Source organism: Schistocerca serialis, chromosome 1 (genome assembly GCF_023864345.2).
Source record: "Schistocerca serialis cubense isolate TAMUIC-IGC-003099 chromosome 1, iqSchSeri2.2, whole genome shotgun sequence".
Classification (NCBI taxonomy): Eukaryota; Metazoa; Arthropoda; class Insecta; order Orthoptera; family Acrididae; genus Schistocerca; species Schistocerca serialis.
Genome location: NC_064638.1, coordinates 1,010,540,858 through 1,010,566,478, shown reverse-complemented (window position 1 = coordinate 1,010,566,478; position 25,621 = coordinate 1,010,540,858).

The following is a 25,621-nucleotide window of genomic DNA, read 5'->3' as shown; positions in this document are numbered from 1 at the left end:
CCCCTACAACCGTTCCCATATTCTCCTGTAACTCTGTCTTGTGCCATTTCTCCTGCTACAGTATTCCGGTTACCAATGGTTATTAGTTTTTCGTCTTCCTTTACATACTGAATTACTCGTTCAGAACCCTCATATACTTCCTTGAGCGGTTATGTGTAAAAACTGCGCTACTTGCTGCTGACACATCTGTTTCCATTGTGATTAACTACCTGCCAAGAGTAAGGCGGACTATAAATTAAGGTTTCATTAAACTGAGTTTGTATATCTGATGTTTTTTTACGGTCGATGGGTTAAGGCTCACTGTTGTTTGTGCTTGCTGTTTTCTGCAATAATACGGAGGAGCGGGGCTTAAAAGTATATGTCGATATTCAGAGCTGTAGATAGACGTCAATATCAAAGTCATAAGAATTTAACCAAATTAGTCTAAAGGAGGAGCACGAAGAAAGAGCTGCTGTAATGAAAAGACATCCTACGGTATGTTACAAATAATTTGTTTAGGAACAAAGTGCAAGACAAGTATCTGCCTACGTTCAAACCCTAATTTTTACTATCTAGTCCTTGGGTCCAGATACATGTTCTTTAAACTCAGCCCCGAGCGGTCTACGGCGCTGCAGTCATGGACTGTGCAGCTGGTCTCGGTGGAGGTTCGAGTCCTCTCTCGGGCATGGGTGTGTGTGTTTGTCCTTAGGATAATTTAGGTTAAGTAGTGAGTAAGCTCAGGGACTGATGACCTTAGCAGTTAAGTCCCATAAGATTTCACACAAATTTGAAAATTTTTTTTTAAAACTCAGCCAATAATATATATGAAAAGAACATCATCTTTCTTCCTAAAATTCTATGTGACATAGTTGAGCGTCGCTGCAGTTTTTGCTTACCGGCTAAACTGGTTGGTTATAAACGTAGCAGCGGTTGACTAAATTCATTCCGGATTCCTATGTTGAGGATTTCTAAGACCTGAACGGTGTTCTCTAATGGGCTGCACAAGAGTTGTGTACAACGACCCTTCACAGCTATACTACACTTTACCAGAATTTTACGAAATAGATTCGAATTCTGCGATATTGCACTGACGTTAGCTTTTTGCAGCACATGATAATCTGCGCCAGACCAGGAATCGAATCCGTATTTCCCGTTTATCGCAAGTGGTCGCCTTAATCATATCGGCTGTCCGAGCACGCCTCCTCGATTGATCCCAACTTCTGTATGTCACGTAGTCACAATCCTTACATTCGAACAATCGGTGATTCCAGCACAGGGAGACAAACATTACGTCGTTGAAGATTTATCAGAATCTGCGACCAAATTCACGACCTGTGAGCCGAGAAGGCGGAGTAGACACCTGCGCAGCTAAGCTAGCCAATCGGCGCTCAGTCTGTTTCCGCGTTCCGTAGTATGTATACTTCCGTAATATTTGAACTTTATATCGTGCTTTAAGTGTACGAAACGACGACTGACTGATTTCTGTGGTACTGTGTGTGTTCTGTGAGTTTCACCATAAAGGTTGAGACACCTAGATAGCGCCAAGGGACCTTATTTTTAAAATGCACTCGTTGTTCAAAGATCAGGCAAACTCGGCGAGCTGGCCTGCGGCGTTGGCAAGGTGCAGGAAAGTAACTTAGTTACTGTCTATGCATTTCCAGCCGAGTTGACAGAACGGCATTCCTTGTAAGCTGCGCGGCCAGAGGCCATTAACGCTGTCACCGTAGCAGCAGCGCGGTTCCGGACTGAAGCGCCTAGAACAGTTCGGCCACAGCGGCCGGCCATTAACGCTGTCACCCACTATAACAAACACTGCTGGGACCAAGCGGTTGGTGCTGGTTGAATCCCTAGAGCGGAGTTGTTCGGCCTCCCAGAAAGTTTACAAATATACTCGTTTTACATGAATGCATGATACCTGTTCCTTCGAAAGAGCGGACACCACTCAGATCCTGCAGCTGTGAAGCACTATATGTAAATGCAGGGGGCATCACTACAGTCGCCTGCAGCGGGACATTAGGTGGAATCAGCGGCGTCGAGCGAAAATGTATATCGGACAGGGATTCGAACCCGGTATCTCCCGCTTACTAGGCAGGTGCGGTAACCACTGCGCCATCCGGGACACAGTGTCATCGCAACTGCGATGCCGGATGGCGCAATGGTTACCGCACCTGCGTAGAAAGCAGGAGATACTGGGTTCGAATTCCGATCCGGTGCACATTTTCGCTCGATGCAGATGATTCCGCTTAATGTCCCGCTGCAGGGGACCGCGGTGATCCCCCTTCCATTTACATAAAGCCTACATACGCGAACAAACTGACTTCAGAGAGATCAGCGCCCTCAGTTCCAGAGGCCACATGTAGTTGCGGGGATAGCGTCTCTGAGAAACCCTGTTGCTTCGCTCACGGGCGGCGGCTGCCCATCGAGTGTTGGCCGGCACAGCGTCTCCTCGCAGGCCGCCGCCGCCGCCGCCGTGGCGTGACGTGACGCGCTCCGCTTATCGCGACCGACCCGGTCGCGCACTGGCGGACCGCCGGCTGATGAAATCTCGCTGCCGGTTGCGCGGGAGCAGTTTGCCGCTCCAACTCTGGCAGACAGCGCCACGGTACAGCTACAGCCTCCTTCGGCCGCAGTCTAGGGGAAACCCCGCGCAGTCACTGATGACGTCTCTACCAATTTCGCACCAAAAGCTGTGAGCTCTCCTCACTGAGCAAAAAGCTTGGAGGTCAAACGGTAACAGCGGTCACTGTCTGTGCAAACACAGATAGCGCATTAGCTTAGCGAAACCACTAACAAGGGTGCCGTCCGCCACGAATTCTTCTCCTGTGAAAAACTCTTCATCTCAGACTAGCAATTGCAACCCACGTCCTCAATTATTTGCTGTGTGTATTCCACTCTCTGTTCTCCCCTTCAGCTTTTACTTTCTACAGCTCCCTCTACTACCATGGAAGTTATTCCCTGATCTCCTTCCATCTTGTCCCTTTTTCTTGTCAGTGTTTTCCATGTATTCCTTTCCTCACCAATTCTTCAGAGAACCTCCTCATGCTTTACCTTATGAGTGGACCTAATTTTTAACATTCAAAAGCTTCGATTTTCTTCTTTCCTGATTTTCCTTCAGTCTATGTTGTGCTGCTGTGCTCCAAACGTACATTCTCAGAAAGTTCTTCCTCAAATTGAGGCCTATGTTTGAAACTAGTAGACATCTCTTGGCAAGGAATGCCATTTTTTGCCAGTGCTAGTCTGCTTTTGATATCTTCCTTGCTCCGTACGTCATGGGTTGTTGTACTGCCTAGGTAGCAGAATTCCTAAACTTCACCTCCTACGTGATCACCAATCCTGATGTCAAGTTTCTCGCTGCTGTTTTCATTTCTGCTACTACTCATTACTTTCGTCTTTCTTCCATTTACTCTCAATCCATATTCTGTACTCATAGAATGTTCATTACATTCAGCAGATCATGTAGTTCTTCTTGTCTTATACTCAGGGTAGCAAAGCCATCAGCGGATCTTATCACTGATATTCTTTCACCCTGCATTTCAATTCCACTCTTGAACCTTTATTTTATTTCTGTAATTGGTTTTTCGGGGTATCGACTGAACGGTAGTGGCTAAAGACTACATCCCTGTCCTACAACCTTTCTAATCCGAGCACTTCATTACCCGTCTTTCCCTATACGTTACCTCTATTTCTCTGAGAATTTCATACACTTTGCACCATTTTACATTGTCGGACACTTTTTATGAGTCGACAAATCCTGTGAACTTTTGTTGATTTTTCTTCAGTCTTGCTGAGACAGGACATGTAACTCTCTCACCTATTTTTCATAAAGCATTTGGTACAACGTTACGCAACTTAAGTGAGACTCAAGAAAGTTAATGGCTTGAGCTGATGTTGATGGAGCCTGGTAGGGTACTAAAAGCATGAGGTATTTTTATGGTTCTTAGTTCATAGAAACGGCATGTTGGAAGTTGAAAGCAAGTGGCGGCGAGCCCATCCCTCAGTAAATCTTACCAGACAGGCCCACATTCGCACAGGGCAGACAGAGCTCCCCCCAGCCGAGACAGGTCTCCAGCAGGACAATGCCGCTATACCTACATTGGCGCCAGCCAAAGGCTGGGCTGGAGGCGACGGACTGAAGGGACGTTTACACACAATGGAGTTATAATCTGGGCATTGTTTTCAGTTCCAAGCCTAATAAAAATTCACGGGTTTTCATGTTCCCCAATACTGCAAATAGGCCTGCGATTCACTTCCATCGGCCGCCTCGGTCATATAAGAAACTCTGACGTCTGAGAAACGTTTGGAGACAGAATCTTTATAACACTTCATAGCTAGGACTAACATGCTCCAAGGCACAGGCTTATTCGCCAATACTGCAAATAGGCCTGTAACACACTTCCATCGGCCGCCTCGGTCATATACGAAACTCTGGCGTCTGAGAAACGTTTAGAGATAGAATCTTTATAACACCTCATAGCTGGGACTAACATGCTCCAAGGCAGCACAGGCGATTTAGATAACAATCTTTAAGATTGTTCGCTTGCTACTGCGGGAAGCGACATAACTTCGGAGAAAAACTTCTTCCTCCGCGAAAACTTAAAAAGGCCAGTAACTGGCGGTTTCTTTTTTTTTTTTTCTAGAGACGCAGGTTTCTTAACTCTTCCGCTGGTTCTGCATGTGTTTGTGCTGTCGTGTAGGAGGGGAGATTTAGTGCCTTTAAAGCCCTGTGATTGGCTCAAGATGGGGTTAAGGCGGTGTCGTTCTTGCACTTTGCGGATTCACTCAGGTTCTGGACTTCGATCTTTAAGCAACTTCTGGTTGAAGCTCTGCCATGTGTCGGTGGTACTTGGGACCTGTCCTAAGACTGACTTCACTTGCTAGTAGTTAGACTGGGGAACCTGTGGTGAAGTTTTTACTGCACCGACAGTGTGACTTCAAACGTCTCGGACTACTTGTATGCCGAGGGCACACTTATTCGTTTTTGGTTTACCAGTCTTGACGTTTGGAATCCTTGTGTGCTCTGTCGTATAAGTGAGCCAAATTGGTCCTTGGTGCGACCAGAGAATGGATGTGTCACACACTGAAATCTACCGTGATTTCAGGGCTCTGGTAGATAGTAAATTGGGATCCGTCTGCGTGATCGCTAGACCGTGAGATTTGGCATTTTTTCGTGGCTCCGAATGATCCACAGGTGCCGCCTTACGCCTCGACTCAGCCGCACTCATCTCGCCAGCTGGAAGTTTCATCGCTGCACAAAGTAAACAGGGTAACGTACTGCTGCTCTGGCCTTGTCAGGGTTTACACATCTCAACTGCCACTTGCTCTCAGCTGCACCAATATAAACTTCTGTAGATCTGAACAGTCCGTCTGCTCAGTGTCACATTAATTCAGATTACGTTATCTACTGTTTTTTAGGGCCAGAGTACTTCACTCACTTTTGCCACCAGGATCCTTGTCCATTATGGTCTTAAACCACCTGTATGTTGTTTACGGTATTCTATCATAACATGTTTTGTATAAATTATGTTAATCTTTGTTTTTTGGGAAAATAAATGTTGTCAGTAAACAAGATTTTGCATACATTCTCAATCATTTTTATATATCCCCCAAACAGGTTAATTTTCATTGTGGCGTCCCATGCCAGGGTAACTTTCGTTGTGGCGTCCCCAGCCAGGTTCTCAATCATTTTTACATAGTTCCCAAAAGTGTTAACTGTCATTACTACCACTATCAACTGCAACGCTGGTGCCATTAACTTTCCTAAAGCCACACTGATCGTCATCTAACACATTTTCAATTTTATTTTCATTCTTCTGTATATTATTCCGATCAGCAACTCGAATGAATGAGGTAGTAAGCTTATTGTGCGGTAATTCTCTCACTCGTCAGTTTTTGCAGTCTTCGGAATTGTTTTGATGATGTTTTTCACAAAGTCAGATGGTATATCGAGAGACTTATACATTCTGCACACAAATGTGAGTAGTCGTCTTCTTACCATTTCCACAAATGATTTCAGAAATTCTGACTGAGTGTTGTTTATACGGTCTACCTCATTCGATCGTAAGTCTTCCAAAGCTCTTTCGAATTATGATTCTAATACTGGATCCCCTATCTCTTCTATGTCGACTCCATTTTCCTTCCTAACACGTCATCAAACAAGTCTCCCCCTCATAGACGCCTTCAATGTACTCCTTCCACTTATCTGCTCTCTCTTCTGCATTTCACAGTGGAATTACCACTCCACTATTAATTTCACCGAAAGCTATTTTGAATTTTCTAAATGATGAGTCAGTCCTTATAACAATAATTTCATTTTCGATTTCTTCACATTTTTCCTGCAGCAATTTCGCCTTAGCTTCCCTGCACTTCCTGTTTCATTTTTAAGTGACTTGTATTTCTGTATTCTTGAATTACCCCGAATATTTCTGTACTTCCCTCTTTCATCAGTAGACTGAAGTATTTATTGTGTTGTCCAGGGTTTCTTCTCAGTTACCTTCTCTGTAGCTATATTTTTCTCTTCTGTGATTGCCATTTTTAGAGATATCCATATCTTACCAACTAAACTGCCGTATCTATAGCTTCAGAGAACTTTAAGTGTTTCTCCTCATTCCTTAGTACTTCCGTATACCACTTCTTTGCGCACTAATTCTTCCTGACTAAACTCTTAAAGTTCACCCTAGTCTACATCACTACTAAATTCTGATCTGAATCTATATCTGCTCCTGGGTACGTCTTACAATCCAATATCTGATTGCGGATTCTCTGCGTTTTCCATGTATACCTCCTCCTCTTGTTATTATTGAATAAAATGAAACACTGACAGCCGTCACTGTGATGTTATTTTATTACATTTCAACCAGTCTCAGTGACTCAATGAATCTTCTTGAGGCCTAAACTGACGCTGAGGAGATAAACTCCAATCGTATATACGTTCGGATCTGAGGCCATCTTTCAACAGGCTTCCGTAAAATACTGTATAAGGCATATTGCGTCTCGAAGATAATGAATGCATCTACATATATGAACTGGCTTAAGTAGAATACTGTAAAAGTGATGTTATGTCTGCAACCATCAACTGCCTGCCATAACACCGTTTTTACACTCTTCTAGGGAACACCGTTCATAGATGTTGGTCACTGATGGAATCGTCTGTACGATTGAAGTTCACCGCCTCAGCATCAGTTAAGGTCTGGAGATGGACTATTGAGTTCCTGAAGCTGTGAACTCTCCGTCGGAACAGGCCTATGTCCTTGGATGCGAATATGGAGGGGCATATGGTCAGCATATCGCTCGCCCAGCCGTTGTCAGTTTTCGTGACCGGGCCCGCTGCTTCTTAATGAAGTGGTTCCCCAATTTGCCTCACAAGAGCTGAGTGCACCCCGCTTGCCAACAGCGCTCGGTCAGCAGGCTCGGACGATCACGCATCAAAGTCCGTCAACGTTTAATGTCGGTGATCCGACGGGAAATAGTGTTACCACTGCGGCAAGGCGGTTGGTCACAGAAGCTGGTTGCTATATAGAAAATAACATCAAAACGACGGCTGTTGGCGCTACATTTTATTACGTTAGTACTGAACGATCGAAGTCCTCCAGACCATCAGCCACAAGGATGGACATACAAAAATTTGTACTATCCTAAGTGCAGTCGCAGTTTGGAGAGACGAAGTTAGCAACAATGACGTCTAGGTGTTATCATGAATCCTCACATAAAAGCCTAGTCTCATCAGCTCTCTTCCGTGGGGCATTCAATAATTAAAAAGACAAATTGATGTACAAATGAAGCAGTTTGCAGGAGTAGTTCTGTACTTTCATGACTTTAGGTCGGCATCACCGGGATGAACTGGGAACAACTGACAGTTAAAGACTGGTCTGTTCATAACATCAGTACTGTATTTAACAATGGCGTGTTCGCTTGAAGTTTGCTCATTAGCTGAACAACGTACAGTGATCCGGTTTTTGCTTGCTAAATATGAAAAACCGTTTATATTTTGGATGTTTCATCTTGTAACGATCCAATTTAGGCGGGTCTGGCACTTCAAAGGCCATCCGAACATTGAGAGACGGTGTATTGACAACGGTCCATTGTAAATTAATTATATGTATATACCTGGGGATGGGATTAAATCACCGTGAAAATTGTTGTGTATGGTCCTTAATGTGGCTACCAAAAGATTTTACAAGATTTTCGCAGCTTTTTAAAAAGTTTTCAAAATATTTCCATCTTTTCTCGAATGATTTTACAATTTGGTGAAAGTTTTACGAACCGTGGAAATTTTTGCAAGTGGGTAGAACTGTTCAAGAAACTATCGAACGTCAGTAACTGACGAGTAACGTCCTGGCCTACCAGCTGCACCAAGTCGTTCACTTGAAACCCGCTCTGACTACATTATTCATGTAGCCCGTCATGTTACTGTTGACCGTAAAAAACAACTGCAGTAAATGTTGGTACAATTCATAACGTTATCAGTAACAAGGTTAAGTACAGGAAAACAAGTGCAAATGGAAAGTGGTTCCCGAAAGAGTAAGCGCAACAACACAACGAAAAAATCTCAGAGTGTGTACAGACTTGAATGGGATGGTAAACCTTTTCTAAACGAGATATTCATTTTTTTGGTCCATTCAAGGAGGCTGTATGTAGAAAAAAAGTTCAGCAACAACGAGGAGGTCAAAGTGTGGGAAAATGGCTCAAACAACAAGACAGAGACTTCTTTGCATCGAGTTCATCGTTGGGAAAAAAAGTATTAATGTTGGTGGGGATTGTGTTGAGAAGTAGTAAAAATCTCATTTTTGAAAAATGCGCAGTTTATTTTGTACATTAGTTTATCTCCTTAATTATTAAATGTCCCTCGCACTAAACAGGAGAAACATTTACAGGTGGGCTCAACTACTAAATGATAAAGGAGAACACTAATATTTGCTTCGAAACAACCGTTTGTTGGGCAATCCATATTCAGTTTTAATCTCTCTACTGAAAAGATGCCCAATGAATGGCGCAACAAGCAGTAGTATGCTCAGTGCGTAAGAAATAAGGACGAACCAAGTGTGAGAATTACGGTGTATCATTATTAAGTAGATCTTTGCGTTCATTCTTTTTTTTAAAGGTGCAGTACGTATGTTCGGTATTCTGCCTTACGGCAGGTCTTGTCATGGATTAAGCCTCTTCCACTTTTGTCTGTCCATAGCCAGCCTTTTCATTTCTGAATATTTACCTTCTTTGATATTGTCTAGCATTTGATATCTTCTTTTCCCTCTTCCCCTTTTTCCCTCCATCATTCCTTCTATTCCTTCCTTCAATAAACAGTCCCTCCTCAAACAATGTCCAGTCCAGTTCAGTTTTCTCTTTCTGATGACTTTCAGCATGTTTCTTTCTTCTCCAACTCTTCTTAATACTTCTTCATTCCTTACTCGGTCTTCCCACTTCACTTTTTCCATTCTTCTCCATATCCACATCTCTAGTGCCTCCAGTCTTCATTCACCTTCCTTCCTCAATGTCCAGGTCTCCGCATCATATAGTGCACGCTCCAGATGTTGCATTTGGCAAGTGTTTTCTCAGATCTTTGTTTAGTGGTCCACAAAGCAATTTCTGTTTCCTCTTGAATCCTTCTTTTGCAATTGAAATTCTTTACCTAATTTCTGTTGAACAATGCATACCATCCTTTATTACACTTTCCAAGTAATTGAAGTTCTTCACTTGCTCTATTTCCTCTCCCCTTACTTTCATACGGCATTTTCTCCCCTTTCCTCCAGTTAACATGCTTTTCGTTTTCTTCTTGTTAATCTTCATTCCATATTCTTCTAATTTTGTGTTTAGATCATCTAACATTTGTTCCATCTCTCTTGCACTCTCTGCCATCACAACCATGTTGTCTGCAAATCTTATACGATCCATTCTCCAACCCCCTATACAAACTCCTCTCCTTCCATCAAAACTTCCACTAATAATTTCCTCCGGATATATATTAAACAGTGTTGGTGGTAAGCAACAACCTTGTCGTACACCTGTTCCCAGTTCAATTTCTCCATTCATCACACCTCATATTCTTGCTCTTGCTCTCTGGTTCAAACATAAATTTCTAATTAGCCGTCTATCCCTCCAGTCAACTCCATGTTTCCATGTTTTTTAAGGGTATTACCATAACTAGAGAGACCCTTGAAGAGCACCAGGCTGGATTTCGGAACGGAATGTCAACGACGGACCAAATATTCATTATCACACAAGTAATTTGGGACGATCTGGCAATGTGATATGATCTATAGGTTTTCAGACAGGCTATGATAGTGTCCACAGAGAAAGCATGTGGTGGGTAAGGGAAGAGTCAGGAAAACCATCGAAAATGATCGGGCTGACCAGAAAGTACATTGAGTTAAATGTCGAGAAGCTGAGTGTCTCACCGTGTAGACAGGTTTCAAACAGGGAGAATACGACTCCCCAGTCAACTGTACTTGGTACAGAATAGGGCCTATAAATGCCCTCATCGATTCGACGAGATGTGAATGTGGTTGTCAAGTGAAACTCTTTGCGATATTGTCTTTACAGAGGAGGAGGGGAAAGGCTAACTAATAAGAATAAACAATGTACAGATACAGGAGCAATGAAAAGTGGATCTGAGCATCAATCAAAGTGAAACAGAATGTATGATTGTGACAAGAAACAATGAAGAGGAAACGATGGGACCACTGACAACAGGAGATAAGGAATTTAAGATGACTAGGTCCTTCAAATATCTAGCAAGTACTGTGAGTGTGAACAACAGCATAGAGGAGGAAATAGGGAACTGGATAAAAACCGCAGAGTGGTGTCTGTTCTCAATGGGCAAGTTACACAGCAGAAACTACTAACAAGAACAACACAACTCTGCATGTAAGGCAGTTGGGTGACCTGTATTAATTTATGGGGTTCAAACGTGGACGCTGAGCAAGACGATGGCGAGAAAAAGTATGAAATTCGAAAACAAGGTGTTAAGAAGAATCTTTGGACTTGTGTCAGAAAATGGAATATTTAGAAGGAGGAAAACATACAAATGCACACGCACTTTAACGAACCAGGTCTGATAGCAGTAATGAAGAACAGAAGAATTGAATGACTGAGACATGTTCCGGGAAGAGAAGAAGGATTGTGAAGGCAGTGCTGGAAGGGAAGCCGAAAAGAACGAGACCCCTTGGTTGGCCAAAACTCAGGCGGCTGTATGAAGTCAGGGAAGACCTGGTGACCCTGGGAGCCCACGAGAACATGGCAACGCACGGAAACCAATGGAAGAGGCTAATCAGTGAGGCAATAAACCGACTCGGATTCGTGTGCCAACTAAGTAAAATGAAGTAAATAGGTGATTGGGACGTCGGCCAAAGTACTAAAACTGCTGCACTCATCACAAAATAACAAATACTAAAGACGGATTAACTGTTTAAATAACACCTTCCGCTAACGGTGAACGAGGTAAAATGTATTCCTACCCTGTGCGGCCAACCCGCCTCACATCCGGCACATGCACTTATCCCAATGACTGCCGATTACAAAATGCCCCACGTCGTACATACAGGTAACTGAGTCACCCTCTACTCCCTTCCCAGAAGGGCCACCCATTCCAACTGCCAACTACATTCCACACATTTTAGAAGCTATAATGTTATATTATTCAAAGCCCTGTACGACAATCTACAACATTGTTTGCTATGGATTTTCTAAACCACTAACGGAAAATATTGTCCGGTTGGAAAGGTCATGGCCATTTCCCTGTTCTATGCTTCCCCACCTTGTCGTCGATGGAAAGTTAATTCGTCCTCTTTCTCGAAAAAAGTCATGATTCAATACCAAGAGCAGCTGATAACAGTTTCTTTGTTATAGAACCAGTTCCGGTCCACAGACCGTCATCAGGTAGCATAAAACATTTAGAAAAGCTTACAAGGCGATATAAACTCAATGGCGTGAATTCGCCACCGTTAACGTTTTTCAAATATTTACGAGCTTCTTAAAAGTATATCTTCTTCCTTATTGGATCGATTTATTCAGAGACACATAAACTACTTCTCCCACTTCACAGGAGAATGTCGCAGGATGGCGGTAACTCTTTCTCGTGCCTTACAGGGTGTCGAATGCAGCCTTTAATGAACAGTTAAATATATCTTAATAAAGCATACGGCAAGTGACAACAAGTAAAAGATTGCGTCTCGTCACATTACAGTCTGTTAAGCTGGATCGCTGTCGGCGTTACACACAGATGGTACAAGATATTGCCTTAGGTCTTTCACAACCCAATAGAGGAAAACTTTGTCCTTCATGCAATGCCATAATGCAATAGTTTACGTTGTGTTCTTGACTGAGATACACAAGAAGAGACGTGAGTGTAGATTACTTGTCGCGTTCATCAAAGATATTTGACGCCGACTGCCAAACGACGGTTTATCGACGAAAATGAGGATTGTATAGTGAAAAAAAGGACAATGATCCGAAGCACTTCAGAAGGCTTTTCAGTGACCAGAAAAAGGGGAAGGGTGTGCAGGTTCTCCTGACGATAATTCTATTGAAAATGTATGGTCTGACATCAAAAAGAAGTTGCAGGGAAAAAAGATCTTCACTTTGAAACAACTGTTAACGCAAATTCGACGCATTTGGAGGGATCTTACACGTAAATACGTGGAAAACCCGGGTTCAAGCTTGCCTCGGAAATCACAAGCAATTATCGACGCTGTAGACGACTGGACATATTATTAATGGTACTTGCATTTTTCTTTTGTTCACATATATAATGTATGTATATGTTTTACTGTGTCGTCAAATAAATTTTTCTACTGATTAATCAAATCACGATCTTACTTAATAGACGGTAATATCTATCGATATATTGAAGTAAATAAGGTATTAGAAGTGGGATGATTATTCGAGAGTTCCTAAAATGTTTTGTTATTGTGATCGAAGGAAAACGTAAAAAGTTTGTGATGTACGGATATGGCATTGAGTACAGATTTATGTTAGTTCAAAAACATGTTAATTGGATTCGAAAAATAGTTTTTTTAACACAGCTTGTAAAGAATCCCTGCTGTGCATATTCCGTTTAAATGGGTAAACGGAAATACCAAAGAGTCATAACGTCATTCACTCAAGGGACAACAGTAAAACTTGATTATTATTTAAATTAAAGCAGGCTAAAAGCTAATTCCGAAATTTCAATAATTAATGAGTGTGAAAATTCGCCTATTATTATTATGAGTGATGCGAAGTCTGTTGAAAGATGATAAACAGATAATGATGATAATATAGCTGTAGATTTAACTTTCCATGATTTTTGTCAGTCATTACCCAGTTGCATTAAAAAGTTATCAGTTATTGTAAAGATGGCAATTTCGGTTAAAACGTGTCTTTATTGCAACTTGAAAGCTTTCATGCACAGCGATACGCCTGCAATATGAAATACGTTATTGCGTAGGTACACTATTGATAACAAACCGCTGGAAACAGTATCTGCCGCAAAATATCTAGAAGCAACTGTCCGGAGCGAAAGGTTAGCAGAAGAGCTTCTGTGAAGTTTGGAAGGTAGGAAGCGAGGTACTGGCAGAACTGAAGCTGTGAGGATGGGTCGTGAAAAGTGCATGGGTAGCTCAGATGGTAGAGCGCTTGCCCGCGAAAGGCAAAAGTCCCGAGTTCGAGTCTCGGTCCGGCACACAGTTTTAATCTGCCAGGAAGTTTCATATCAGCGCATACTCCGCGGCAGAGCGAAAATCTCATTCTGGAAACTTCTGCAAGAAGAAGATGATGCCTAGGTCACGGACGGGACATGGAAAAGGAAACTACTCAGTTTAGCAAGAGCAGACAACGTCCTTGGGTGAGCGATTACAGTAACTTTCATTGTTCAAATTGATTATCGCTAACGGAAGTTTATCAAAGTATGATGAAGGCTTAGGAGAAATCAGCTCCTTCACTTTAAAGCTAAGAAACGGGTGCCTTCTTTCAAATGTAACTTACATATCTAAAAGGTGATCAACTTGATGCCCTAAAACTACAACCACAGACGAACACTTCGGGAAAGTGTTCAGTATTGTAATCGAGATCAGGAAGTGAAGATCTGTGAATCAGCTGAGGACATAGACATAACAGAAAAGACGAATGCGCAAGAATAACAATGAGGAAGATTTGTGCTAGGTGAGTGCATTTTTTAAATGCTCGGCAAAAACAAATGAAACAACCAATTTCTTAGCAATGTTCGGACGAATTTGTAAAGACCTCAGTTGATTTTATGCACTTCTTTGTCACTAAGAATGAGACGTCGGCACTAAAACTTCACGCAGGATATGGCATCACATTCAAAGAAGTATTAGGAGGCCGTCGCACTGTACTGAAAAGCTGATGTCGTGTCATATATCAGAACGGTTGAGTCTAATGTTTTATGATGAGTGAAGAAGATACTTCTTAAAGATTACCGTAAGAAAGGTGCAGTAATAACTGATGAATACTAATAAGTTCTCCTGGATGAAGTGCATGAATTAATATGAGATAGGGAAAGTAGCTGGAAAAGGGTAAAAAAGGATCTTTCATTCTGAAAATGCATCTTTCTACTTTGAGTGCTATTGGAATGGGGAAGATAATGGATTTGAAGGTAAAATTCGGAACGTTAACCCGTCTAAACTTTTGGCGTTGTCTGTTTTCCACTCGTTCGTAGATGGTTATTTTGCCAATCTTTGAGTATTACACTTTAGGGATGAAAGGTAATCCGAAGGGTATTGACTTAAAACGAGAGATGAACGAAAAACAGTTGCTTTTTATTTTTAAATCCAAGCACACGATATTTCACACACTCCTATAATTCTTTCTAACATTGGCACTAATCATGTCAGGCTCGGCTTCTGTAATCATTCGTAAGTCATGTCTATCAGATTCCGCGCAGATGTGACAGGTAATTTATGCCAAATCAATTATTTCCTTATGATTAGCTATCAAGCACCTGCACATACTAACATAATGGAATTTTAAGCTCTGTTCCAGTGCTTACAGAAGATTAATTAATTCATTATTACCTACTCTGTAGCGCATTCTAAAGTGTATGGCAGGGGTTAGTTTTTATGACACTATTAAGATATGTTTAGCTCGCAGCCCCTGTGACAGTGAAATGATCGTATTTTCAGGGTGTACTTAGATTATACCCGGGATACTGGCTATAGCATTTTAAAAAATTTTTATCGTGGAATTTGCCGATTTGATCAGGTTACAACAGTATATTTCGACAAAACAAATAATACTGCTCGGGAAAAACCACCTATAACACTATTACACGAGGAATTGTGCACATAATATGCACCTGTCGTTTAATGTTACCCCTTTTACGGCATTTGACCATAATGTATGACTAATGGATATGGAAATCAGACTATTGATTCCTTTTCCTAAGTGTTTTCTAGCTGTTAGAAAGAAACGCAATAAAAATGGGTTAATACTGAATCTAGGGCCTTTATGTACCGAGTTCATTAAGTGGTTTGTCTAATGGATTTACGGTCGCTACAGCCTATCTAGGCAATGAAATGGATAGTTTTGGAAAATATGTTTTAGAAAAGAAGTAATTTGGCCTATTTTTCCTGCTGTTGCCTAACATAACTTCACAAATGTATATAACTTTACAAGATACGGTTCGGAGAAAGACACAGGAATCTCTTAGCTACTAAACCCTCATACACAAATAGTTTTGATCTAGAAAGACCACGAATATTTAATCATCACTATGTGCCAAAAGAATCTGGCCAAGGGAGGACTTTTAGGTTTGCATTTTGTATAATGAACAAATTAAATACTTAAATACTCTAATAACATAATACACACATTTAAATTTAATAATCACTTTGTTCATACCTTTCTCTTAGCAAATGATCTGTCAAAAGCCAAAGGTAGGGTGAGGTCACTTTATATTGTTATTCAGGATTTTTATGCAATACTATTTCAGTGTTACTGAGCTGCATAAGCAATTTTCTTTTTATAGCTCTTTCTACTTTAATGACTTTCATTTATAACTGAAAGAGTTTTATCTTTACTTCACTCAAAACTTATTTACTCACTTTCACTTTACATTTTACCACAAAGAGAGTAAGAATATTAAAATTTTTTAATTTATCTGAAAACACCTACTACAATGCTTAAGCAAAATTTCACTTTAACATTTCTACTACGTAAATCATGCAGTAGTTTTAACCCATTTTAAAAGTTAGTTCACAACAATTATATTCATTTATTCAAAGATGAAAATTAGTGCTTGTAGAAACTGAATAAAGCACTTCAAATGTTTTTATAACAGGTTTACTCAGAATAATCAGACACCAAAAGAGGACCCTAAATACGTGAACGATTACGAATAAAATAACAAGGTGAACCAAATTTTATGTTCAATTCAATAATTATTCAAAGAAAAATCCTGAATTAATAGTTCACGCTTCTGCAATTCTAAACATAAAGTTCGTAACTTGTTTTCACGCTTCTACAATTCGAATTATACAGTTCGTAACCTGTTGGCTGTAGTCGTTGGGTATCGCGAATAGTAATGGCGGCTACACTACCCGTGGTACGGCGTACAGGTTACTTTAAGTATGGACTAATTAGTTCTTCTTGACGTAGTTTTAAGGTCCATAACATAGCCCAGCTACTTGTGCCAAAGCCGTTTTAATTCATCTGTCGTTGTCCGAGGCTATTTTGCAACAGTTTCTAGACAGGGCACTGCCTGCTCCGTCCGAGTGTTGTCTCTTTCACTGCAGCCTGCAAACTGTGTCCTCTCATTCCCTCTCGCTCAACAAGCAGAGCCGAAAAGCCACCTTTTACGCTTCCCACAGTAGCTTCCTTACAGTATAAAAGCACTCCATCTCTTACATAAAACATATCACACACATTTTCCTTAAGAGTGTACCATTTTGTACAAATGACAACTTGTACAAGTATATAAAATTGCGTACACAAACACTTTCATTTCATTAATCCATGACTAAATATTATTTAGTAAATTATACATTTAACATATTTCTTTACATAAGTTACAACATACATTAGCAAAGCACTCTAACATCACATATATCACAGTTTCCTTACAGTATTTGTATATCACAGTTATATTACGATAAATTTTAAAAGCAAAAGGTTTCTATTAATTAGATGACTGACTGAATAACAGTGTTAGAAGTTGCCTTATAAAATTATTCGGCATTCTTGTGACAGCCTCCCCTCGAGCAAACGCTAGATATCTACTGTAATTCCATTGCCTACTTGTGGTTTTACTACTTTAGTACGATGGTTTATAATTTAACTGATTTGTACTGGGTGTTTAAGCTTTAAAACGACCAGTAGCGTTCGTAGCAAATTATAAATTTGTTCATTGTGCGCTGAGTAGTAAAGGTAGGAAGAAAGCTGGGAAGGAAGTCTGGAATTTAACATCCCGTCGACAATGAAGACATTGAAAACGAAGTATTAGCTCAAATTAGAGAAGGGCAGAAACCACCTCGTCATCTGATGAAGTGATTTGAAGAAACTGCATTACTTTCAAAGTGGAGCTAAGATTCTTAACCACTGAACCACACTTCTCGTTACCGCGGAGGTATTGTGTTGAATGAAATTGTGCGATAGACATTATCCGTTATGCAGTGCACGAAAATTTTGTAATGCAATGATAAAACACCTTAGGCAATTAAACAGATGAATTAATATATGCCAAAAAAAAGTTGATATATGGTACGCATGCATGTAGGTCTTTATGGCGGAGAATGTACTGGAATCAATCTCGCAAGTGAGACCCATAAGTCAGGACGCTCAACATGGTTAAGTTCTTGACCATAATGTTAAAAAAGGCTTTAACCTGTTATCATGTTACGGAAAAGAATTACTGTAATTTGACGATACTGATATCTGTTTGTTTCTTAAATTTTAGTGGTAGTAGTGTCATTGATCCGTAGATTACTGTTATAAGGATTTTGGAAGTGTCATAGTACTAAAATTTAGGAACAACAAAACTGACATAATTCATATATACAGCCTTAGTTACAGGTCTAGGGAATATACAGCCAGCGTGGTCTTTTACTAAGAATAATCTCGGCATTGCCTGAAGTAATTTAGGAAAACCACGGAATGCCTAAATCAGAAGGACAGGATGAATATTGGAGTCTTAATTCTCGCGAATAAAAGACCAATATGTTTAAAAAGCGAAACTGCATTCGATTTTCTCCAGTTGTACAATACTGTTCTGCAAAGCTGATATTTGATAATGTGAAAGACTAATGCTACACGGTTCGTGTCTCACTATCAAGCACTGCACACACTCAACACATTTATTGTTTCATACTGTAACACACGCACACCAGAGCGACAATATTCCATTTCCATTTTGTGTATCCCGCCCATTTGTTAGCCCAAAAATCTAAGTCAGATTCTCTGCATAATGATTAGATTAGATTAGATTAGATTAGTTTTTCGTTCCATAGATCCGTGCTGAGGAGACGCTCGTGGATGTAGAACATGTCAATTTTTTTTAAAGCTGAAATAACAATACTAATAGTATGAATATATACAATACATCATTTGTTTCTATTAAAAAATTCGTCAATGGAGTAGAAGGTGTTGGCCATTAGTAAGTCTTTCAGGCTCCTTTTAAACTGATCTTTATTTGTAACTAAATTTTTTATGTTTGCTGGCAAATTATTGAAGATGAGTGTTCCTGAGTAGTGGATCCCTTTTTGAACTAAAGTAAGTACTTTTAACTCGTTGTGCAGATCATTTTTGTTCCTGGTATTGTATGTATGAACTGAGCTGTTTGTTGGAGAAAGAGATATATTATTTAGGACAAATTTCATTAAGGAGTAAATGCACTGAGAGGCAGTAGTTATAATCCCCAGTTCTTTGAAGAGTTTTCTACAGGACGTCTGTGAATTTACTCCTCAAATAATACGTATCACACTCTTTTGGACTCTGAAAACTTTTGTTTGACTTGGAGAGTTTTGAAGAGTTACACCAAAATATTATACCATATGACATTATGAAATGAAAGTAGGCAAAGTATGCAAGCTTTTTCATTTTTATGTCGCCTAACACTGGAATTGAAAATATAGACTTGTTAAGGCGTTTCTGCAGTTCTGTGGTGTGCTCCTCCCAACTGAATTTATTATCAAGTCGTAATCCCAGGAATTTAAGACTGTCAACCTCTTTTATCTGCTCTTCTTCGTACTTTATGCGTATGCTGAGTGGAAACCTCTTACAGGTTCTGAATTGCATATAGTGAGTCTTTTCGAAGTTTAATGTCAGTGAGTTGCCTTTAAACCATTTATTAATATCCATGAAAATATCATTAGCAGATCTTTCTAGAACTGCACTTGACATACTATTTATTGCAATTCTTGTGTCATCTGCAAACAAAACGAACTCTGCTTCTGGCAGTTGTAACACTCCGGTTTAATCTACTGACTTATCCCGCTCGATCGGGATCTGATAGCAGCCCAAATAGATAATAATTAATGTGACCGTGTACCTAATGGGGCTGGCAATCGGATTGGACTGCTACGGAGTTGTTACATTCCATTTTGTCCTTCTCGTATGCTGTAATAATAAAATGTCTGGTGGCAAGAAGAACGACAACACAGCTTCATTAATCAACAACCTATATTCATCACAAAAACACAAAGTAAGGAGACAGCCACTGCCTTCGTCGTACAGAATTAATAACGGCTAATCTCAGCACAGGCCCTTTCGTTATTCATTATCGTCACACGCAATTTCAATCATTGTAATCCAACACTACAATCCAACACTGCAATCCAACACTGCAATCCAACACTGTAATCCAATGATGCCGTCGCGGTAGACGCGTAATTACAAATATCGGCACAAAAATATCACTGAATCACACTAGTAATTATACTTTTTCACTTTCCCATATATTTCTAACACAAAGGGGTTAAACCACGGCGATGGCCACTCCCTTTGTCGGTACGGTCTTGCATTCCAGCAACAGACCTCCACCCGGCTCGGCCCGCAGCGCGTACCACCCTCTACTCTGTCTCAACACTCGCTCTCGCTCTTGCCACCCGACGCACACTATCGATTGTTTGTCCTGTCGACCTGTGCTGTCGCAAAACTTATAGTAAGGGCCTACGGACCCCTTACACAGTGTAACTGATGAGAGATCATTGATGCACACAAGAAAAAGTAATGGCCCTAAGTTGGATCCTTGTGGGACGCCACATGTAATTTCTTCCCATTCTGATGATGACATGACTTAATTCACTAGTCCCTTGTACTGACACTCTTTGTTTCCTGTTAGCGAAGTATGACTTGAACCATTTTGCAGCACTGCCTGTGACACCATAGAATTCTAATTTATTTAAGGGGCTCCGGAACGTCCTATACTTGCAATGTTAAAATAACGCTTATAAATTACATCTTTCCTCACAAAGTATTTGAGGTAGGAAGTTGAACTTTTTACAGATTATTTATTGGAATATGGGCTACAACTTAACACAGGGATTTTACAAAATTTTAGTTCAGTTATTAAAGATGATTTTTTTTCAATTGTAATGAAAATTCACAACATTTTTTTGCAATTTTTTATTTATATATTCAAAAATATACAGTTTTTTGGATAAAGGCTGTGTTAAATTATGCAGAAGGTACTGTGTAACATTTACTGAAAGTTTGAAACAAATATGTTTGGAAGATCCTTAGAAAACATGGAATTAGTATGAGAAAATAAAAGTTTTGGGAATCGAGTGACAAAGATTGGATTAACTTTTTAGTGCATTCCAGGTCCATAGGATGGATTATCTTCATCCTCTGCAAACTCCTCCTCCAGCTTCCTCTTGTTCCTCCTCCTGTTTACTCTTGCTTGTATTTCTAGACTCTTTACAGCCCTGTCTGCAGCCCGAAGGCGTTCCTTGTCTAAAGCAAGCATCGCTCGTACCATGTTAGAACCTATCTTCATTCCCATATTTCTAAATACCTTGCACCTTACAATGTTGCCATCATTGAAAGTCGCAACAGCATCATACACACCAAAGTGAAGTGTTTCTATTCCAACAAATACAGTCTTGGGGATTCTCGACCATATAACACTATTTACACTTTCATTAGGGTTTTGAGTTTTTCCGTGAATACACTTTTTCAACAGTTCAGGTGCTGCTAAGTCTCTGAATATAGGTTTCATCACCTCCATTATTGCATGAAGCAGACTATGCTTATGAGTGTACACTTCACCAGTTAGGAATCCTTTGTTATATATACACCAACTGTCTTCTTCTTTGAGACACAAGCTATGTTGGCGATTTTCATCGGTTGAAGAAGTATGAAAAAAAAAGAGCCCAAACAGCCTTCTTCATTTCGTCGACACTTTGTGTATTTTGCCTAATAGCCATTCCGTAATAGTTCTGTATATTGTCAATTACACTGTCAGTTAACCTTCCCTTCCCATCCAACCCTTTACCATCACTGAGTTTTTGTTTTTTGTACGAAGCTTTCAGTCGCCGAAGTCTTGTTCCCATTCGCTTCTGTACATGTCCAATACACTCAAATTTCTGCACTACAACATCATCACCATAGGGCTTCAGTCCTTGAACATGTTTGAAACTTTTAGAATCACCGTCACCAAGGTAATCAACATATCGCACTTTATCACACGCCTCAGAACGCTGGAATATACTGGCAACACCAGCCACTTCCATTCCTCCATTACTGCCATTATAGTTAGCTTTGCAATTATTTTCATGTGTACCTTTATATTTTTGTGGACATATACAATACTTTGATATTACTGCTACATCTAAAACTTTCCCTGTATACATACTGGTGGCAGATACTACACCATGAAGAGATGTTTGTCCCCGTTTATGCCAGGTACCATCGAACGCTGCAGTCAAATCTCTGTTACCATTATTTTCCATTACTGCCTCTTCCACAGCGTTCTTCATAGATTCTATACAGACATCTTAATTTATTATAGGTCGTAAAATTGGTTGGGGGATTTGGAAGATTCATGATGCCACAGAAAATTGCACCTGCAGTAGCACCCTTACCAACTGAAAGCAAGGAATAAACAAATCTAATGTTGTGTTCGTAGATTTTGCTACCATTTTCTTCAGTTGCAGTTACTGCAACACTGTTCCAAAAGGTGGTCATGTATGAACACTTATCACATTTCAGTTGTATTTCACTAGCAAGTCCTACATGCTTTATTATGGAGAGTTCCAGACCAACTTCACTACAATGAATACATCGTACACAGTTTGAAAAAATTCCTTTGAGAACCAACATATCAAATATTTCATTCACATCTGATTCGCCCATAAAACATTCATAGTTTTCACTCATTGAACCAAGCTTCTTCTGTGAAGTATTTTCTTTCCCACTTTGACTGCTATGGGCAGGTGTACTTGAGAGGTTAGGTTCACTCACTTGGTTATCGTCTTTATTGTTTACAGTAATAACACACACCTTTGGCTTTCCAACATTTCTCCTTTTCTTAAGAGCCTTCAGAGGATTTCTAATAACTTTACTTTTACTCATTATTATACTTCAACAAAACAGAGACTCAAGAAACAGAATTAATTACGAATATTTTCGAGATAACGACAGAGTAAATAAACATGAAACAATCGACAATCACAACAGCGATATATATTGAACCATCACAGGTTAGCCACAACACATACTTTATCTCACATCACTAAAATGTACCTGATGAACACGGACGTTAATAATAACACCATTTGACAGCAGTTTAACAGCGCCACAGTGGGTCACGCCCATGTAGAACACATTTCAAAAAAAATTTAAAAATAGTTGTAGTCTTCGGAATTGAATAAATTATACATCTATTAAAAGGTAATAGTCTGCAGATTCAGAAAACGCAAAAAAGTAAAAATTGAACTCTTCATGATTTTGAGCCTTTCCGGAGCCCCTTAAAAGGATGTTGTAGTTCACACAATCTAATTGCTTTTGACAAATCACAGAAAATACCCGCTGCTTGTAATCTGTTATTTAATGAATTAAGAACATTTTCACTGTAGGTGTAAATAGCCTTCTCGATATCAGTACCCTTCAGAAATCCAAACTGTGTTCTTGATAATATGTTATTTGTGGTCAGATGGTTGAGAAGCTGCCTGTACATTACTTTTTCTAAAATTTTTGAGAATGCTGGCAAAAGTGAAATCGATCTGTAGTTCTTGAACAGAGGCTTAACATTTACATATTTTAGCCAGTCAGGAAATGTCCCAGTTATAGTTGTCTGGTTACACAAGTAACTTAGAATTGTACTAAACTCACAAGAACATGCCTTAATTAACTTTGTTGATATTTCATCATAACCACTAGAATGCTTTGTTTTTAAAGATTTTATTATGGAAGTTATTTCTTTTGGTGAAGTGAGTGACATATTCATATACCTGAAGCTATTTGTAAAGGCTAGTTACGGATATTCAAGGGCATTATTTACTGATCCTGACAATCCCATTCTATCAGTAACGGGTATAAAGTACTTGTTAAATAGATTGGTCACACTATGCCCATCAGTTACTAATGTGTCATCTACCATTAATGCTATTTGCTCCTGTTCCTTTTTGGTTCTACCAGTCTCCTCTTTCACTATATCCCATATTGTTTTTATTTTGTTCCCTGGCATTGCTATCTTCTTCTCGCAGTGCATTTGTTTATATGTCTGAATTACTTTTTTTAAATATTTTACAGTATTCCATGTATTTAGGTAAATCATCAGCTTTGGAACTATTCTTGGTTGACAGATACATTTTCCTTTTTGTCTTACAGGAAATCTTTATTCCTTGTGTAATCCATGGTTTTATTATAGACTTCTGTTTAATTTGAGTAACGTTCAGAGGAAAACAGTTTTCAAACATGGTACTGACATTGTTCATGAATGTGTTATATTTTTCATTCATGTCATGAGCACTATAAACATCTTTCCATTTCATGAAATGTTGAGATCAGAAAGATGATAAGGGGATAAGATGTTAGTGTTACACATTGCCGTGCATTGGGAGTAAGCTTTAAAAAAGCAATGTGGAAGTGTTATGTGAAATGATAGATGTTTTATTATTGTTTGGTTACGTTATATCTTTTACCAAACCCCTTCTCTGTTTTATCTAAGTAATCCTTCGGTTTATAGAGTGCAGTGCTTAATAGTCACTTTTTACCTATCTGTTTAAATACGTTCTTTTTAGTAAGCTCTTTACCCTCCCTGAGTAATTCATCTTACAATTTTATTCCTTGCTAGATAATACTGTTCTGAGTTTTTCGCTAAGTGCAAGTTCAGTCTAGTTCTTGTTCCATGGTCGTGGATAGAACTGTTTGTGCATTAATTATCAAAGTTATTTTTTATGTGCATAGGTGACTCGCAAATGTACTCACATGGCTTAGTTGAAACCACTTTTGTTTTGAGCAGATCTTTACACTTAGTTCGATTAACATTTTAGTCTATTATTCTTATGGCCCTTTCCTGTACTTTGAAAACCTTGTACAAATTTTGTTTATTTTTCTCCCAGAAACGAACTGCATAGGTAAGAATTAAATGTATGCATGAATAGTATGACAGCGCTGAAGGGGAGTAACTAATGACGACATTCTGTTTGCAAGTATCTTTGTGTTTGTAATGCTTCAACTGTGTTTCTGTGTTTCAACGTTAATTACCAGAAATTTTCTGTTTGTTACACAGTCCATAGAAGTACCATCGATATTTAATTTCACGGAGTCATTTTCCCTATTTTAAAAAAAGTATAAAGAGATTAGTTGCCGTAACAGCATCAGTGAATAAACGTGTGCCGTTGAGGTCTCTTTGGACGGTGTGAAATTTGGTTTGTATCAACATACACACATCGTTATGCTCATGTCGACATCTTTTTTTCCTTTCATACAGTCGTGCTTGTCAGGATATGTTGGAAATGTATGTTATTGAAATCCAGTACAAATGTTAGTGTAAGTTTTGTCTGCGTAGTGTCGTTCAAACAAAGTATGTGGCCGAGGAATGCCTGTTTTCATTTCGTAGTGTTGTCATCTTTTCTCAGCATCCACTCTTCTTTTACAGGTACTCCGATGTTTTTCTCAATTCTCTCTTTCAACCCTCGCCCTCCAATAGTAGCGTCTCTAATGTTTACAGGATCAGTTATCTGGCAACAGTTTGGAACCAGTTTATTATTAGATAGGGAATGTATATGAGCTGGTTCTTTTTTATTATTCTCCCAGATATGCCTTGTTTCCCCAGTGTTCCTCATGCCCAGTTACAGTCCTAAGAATACGAAAGTTTCCACTCCTTGGATATGAACCTTTGTTGTTTTTATTTTGACCGAAAAATCCTTCGCGTGTGTCATGGTTTTCGTTTTCTTAACGTCCATATGACACTTAGTCATGTCTGTAGTTATTTTATCTAATGTTTAATTAATTTAACTGACTGTGCCAAAGGCAGACCATCTATAATTTGGTGTCAGTTTGCGCTCTGTGAAATTGAGTCCACATTTTTCTTTTTCTCTGAGGGCGTATTATTTGAAAAGTTTAGGTCTCACTTCCGTTTCGACTGCGATTTATTCATAGAAGCTTTGATATAATGTTAGAATAGCTTTCATGATCTTTCTGGTTATATTCTCTTGACCGACTTTTACCAGGCCTCCTGAATTAATGGTCTTCTTGAAGTCTATGGAAATTA